The sequence below is a fragment of the Pterocles gutturalis genome, unplaced genomic scaffold, assembly GCF_000699245.1.
Source record: "Pterocles gutturalis isolate BGI_N339 unplaced genomic scaffold, ASM69924v1 scaffold12526, whole genome shotgun sequence".
Classification (NCBI taxonomy): Eukaryota; Metazoa; Chordata; class Aves; order Pterocliformes; family Pteroclidae; genus Pterocles; species Pterocles gutturalis.
The window spans coordinates 17,150-21,460 of NW_010103176.1; positions in this window are offsets into that span (position 1 = coordinate 17,150).

Consider the following 4,311-nt stretch of genomic DNA (forward strand, 5'->3'; position numbering starts at 1 on the left):
AAGGGAGGTAACACCCTGAGCCACAGCTGGGCCAAGAGCTCTTCTGGTTCCAATCTGTCCCCTGGAAACCCACAAAGGAGCAGAGTGACCCAGTGAGCATCGAAGCATGTGAGCTTGGAACACCCATCACGCTACTGACACATGAATAGTGGGGTGGCTTTTCCAAGACTCATTTATCAAGGAACAAAGTAAACTGTGGGTACAAGGAGTCTCACGCATACCTTTTCCATCACAGGCAATCTGATCGCGAGCTAACTTTATCCCGTAAATATGACAGCCTAAGGGAGCCTTCTCTGCGCTCTCCCCGCTAGGCAGCGTGGCTGCACGGTGGTGATCTCCCCTCGAGCTGGGGTGCCTCTCAGGGTTGCTCCTCAAGGCAGAGAGACCTTTACCAATGGCAGATCTTCGGATAAGTCCTATTTGAGCTCTGCCTGAATTGCATCTGGACTGCACACCTGGTAACTCTCCCCTTGAGCAGGGACACCTCTCAAGGTTTGAGACTGAGATTCCTTACCAAAAACTAAGAGATCCTTCCTTACCCAAGGTGGAAAGATCCCTTACTCACCACAGATCCTTGGTAAGTGACTGATAGTATACTGAATTAATATTAATGAAACATTACTATTCCATGTAGTTACTCAATATTAATTATTATAAACTTTGTATAGGTCATTCCATTAGACGTAAACTGTTGTCCAAGTCTGACAGTAAGATTGGACCCAGGCACACGTAGGCTCCATAAGGAGTTTAGAAAGCAAGGGGGTCCACTCTGAACCTCATGCCTCAATGGGAGGGGAGGGTCTTCCTTACCCTCTGCGTCTCTGTGTGAATCGTTCTAACTCGATTCTAACTCAATTTTCCTTTGTATGTTTCTTCCATGCAGTAATTAATAAAGTGAACCTTGCCATCCAACTTATCAAACCTTAGTACGCCACTGTTAAACTTTGTTAAATTCCATCAAATTTATTGAACTCTGTCAAATTATTATTTTACCCCAATAAAACATGTCACTGCTTCTCTCTTTTCAGTAGTAAAAGGTGCATCCCAATCATCCATGACAGCAGAGAGGAAAAGAAAAAAGAGCATCTATCTAAAAATAAAATTATTGAACATTTAGGTGTTGCTGTTTTCATCAGAGATTCATGAATGTTTTAAAGCTTTAGTTTGCTTGGTGCTTCTCAGACAACAGACTCGGTGAAGGGAAAACTGCTGTATTACTACATAAACGGTTCTAAATGCCAAGCGGCTCTTTGTAGCCTCTGGGCACAGACTGGCCCAGAAACAGCGGGAAGCAGAGGGCTGTGGTTACGAATGTATAAGTGAAGGCATGGAGGCAGAGAGGGAATGTAAATGGGAGCTGATTTCTTGGTCAAACTTTGCCTGCAGTTGTGCATTTAATGAAGGAGTCCTAGCCTTAAATGGGTCTTGTAGTCCTTCCGGGAGACTCAGACTCAGTAATGGACTGGTTTTCTTTCTACAGGTAGTATGAAGACTAGACACGCGGGAGCCCACCTGTACCCCCCAGCCAAAGGATCTCTCCAGGCTGTGATCCTGCAAAGAAATGCAATGGGATAGCATCAGGTTTCCAGGGTCTTAAGTTTGGAGGTATCACCTGCTACTTCAGAAAATGCATGAAAAGTGCATTTTCAAATGCACTCAAAAATTGGTGGGGTTGGAGGGGTAATTTGAAGTGACATAGGAAGATGGGTGGGATACATGTTATCAGGTGAGAAGGGGAAGGGGTAAGAAGAGCGGCTGCTTGCTGCTGGGTCAGTGTTGTGGCAGAGGGCAAGCCAGAGAGACGCAGAAGCAAGAGGTGAGGTCAGGTCACACCGAGATGGGGGAAATGCAGCATTTCCCAGGAGGCCACGGGGGGAAGGAGCAGCAATGAAGAAAGAAATGAAGTTCCGGGTGGACAGAGGCTGTTAGGACTACCTAGCCATGGGCATGCCACGAGCAGGTCCCTGCTGGGGATGGGTCACCTGGAAGGGGCAGGAAAGCTGGTGACAGGGACAAGTTCTGTGGTTGGCACCAGGACAGGAGGCCTCCTAAGCCTCAGCCAGCCACCTGAGGGCTACGCTTTACAATACCGATGGATAACTCTGAATGAATCCTGACATTTTATCTACACATTTCACCTGACGTAATTTCCTCCTGTCTAGTGTCATTTGATCCACCTTCTAAATCCAAACTTCAACATGCAGTTACCTAGAAAAAAACAGAAACACTCCTCACACATAGGAGCCTAGAAGCTAGAGTTCAAAGCACAGAAACCAGTAGCTCAATATTAAGTCACACCGCCCTGTCAATTAGAAGGAAAAATAAAAACAGGTAACTCCGAACCACACGAAGCTTTATGCATTCAAAAACACCGATAGTGTTTTATTCAGAAAAAATACACGGCCTCGCTTGGAATGGGATTAACATTCACAGGAGATGACATTTGCCATGATTATGTGAGCCAGAAACATTGCTCCAACAGTACAGGAGGATGTGGATAATCCTCACAGAGGCAACAAGACTGCCAGCTCCTCCCAAACGCCTGCACAGCCATTCCCACTGACCTGTCTTAAGTTTCTGCTGGTGTTGAGTTGATCTTTGGTTCTGCCTTCAACTAGTTTATTATTTTCTGGTTCAGCTTCTCTATCAGTCCATCTTATTTAAACTATGCTCTGTAATTTTTTTTTTGAGCTTCACATTTTTTCCTAGGAGACTTTCTAGACTTCAGCCAGATGGGGCTTCTCTTCTTTCCCTTGGCTCTACTCACTGTGAGGAGAATAAAAGCCTCCTCTGTCCTCTTTGGACGGGTTGCCAGCACTCATAGGATGGTTTATCTGGAAGCAGCATTTCATATTCTTCCATGCTGCAACAGACACCATAGACAGAGATGCAAGTATCTTCACTGCTGAAGGAGAACTGAAGCTTAGAAAATGCTCTCTTCCAGACGGAAGATGGAGCTTGGGCGCTGTCCCCACCCCACCATCCTTGACCTCTCAAGAAGTCTTTGATCTCCAAGTTTTCTTTCACAGAAACAGGCAGAAGGGACTTTCGTCCCTCTCTGGCCCAGCACCCCAACAGCTTGGATCAGGTCATCAGCACCTTCTCCAGCCCTGGCTGAACTGTCTCCCAGGATGGAGATCCCACACCTCACTGGGGTCACTGGCCCCTGTTGAACTATTTGGTCACCCTCTCAGGTCCTTGCTGAGCAATCACCTGGAGCTACGCTGAACCCTTTATCAAACAAACATTAGAAAAGCAGGCAGGGAGGGGACTGAGCCCATGGCCTGTCCTCTGGGCCCTGCTCACCTGTGGCTCTCTCTGGACAAGCTGGTTCTCCACGAAAGGTAGTGCTTGAGGTTGCCCACAGTGAATGCACAGAGACAGGCACTTAGAAATAAAATTTGCACTAGTAATGACTTTTTTGAGGTTCTTGCTCCTCCGTCTTGGTCTTTTCCATCTCCCACATATAGGAAATTTTGCATTTGAGAGGAACTGAGGACTGCACAGGATTTAACACACTTTAATGCCCCTGCGTACCATTCTACAAGGGGCATGTGGAAGTGTACCTGCCCAGTGGCTACTACTGATGGGAAACCAGCCTTCATTGTAAACACACACTTGATGGAACATCTGACCTTCCTTTTCCTGGCAAGCAACTGTCTTGCCCCAAGTATAAATACATTCTTTAGAAATACATAAATGCATAACTTAAAACCTGCTTTGACACAGGCAGGACTCACAAGGAAAGAAAACCACATTGTTAACCCAGGGGAGAGCTTATACATTCACACGGTTTTATCTGGGTCCCTTGTTCGAGCCTTGCGTCCCTTGCACAAATGCGACAAGAGTCAGCAGTTGTAGTTGGGTTTTGAGGCCATGCCGCTGCTGTAGCACGGGTCTGTAGTGTTTATGGGTTCCATAACACCTTTAATGCTGTAACATTTGGTTTCAGGCAAAGCCTAATTCACAGAAAACATCGGCCAGTGCCCTTGACTTTAAACGATGTTGGGTTTTGGCTGGAGATGTTATGACTTGTCGAGTGGCCCTGTCCTCCACCAGACACGACGACAACTCCTTGCTGATCCCTACTGCTCCCGTGGGACGGGTTATTTCCAGTGAGCTTCATGCCCCACACATCACAGGGTGCAGATGGGAAAAGCCTTTCTGAAAAAGCAGCCTTGGTCTCATTTGGACAGGGCGATTGCTGAGGCTGGAAAGCAGCTAACAGATTCTGATGTATTTAGCACTCAAATAACTGTTGCCTCTATTAAAAATAGCAGCTCCCAAGGCTGGGCAGGCCACCTGGCAGGG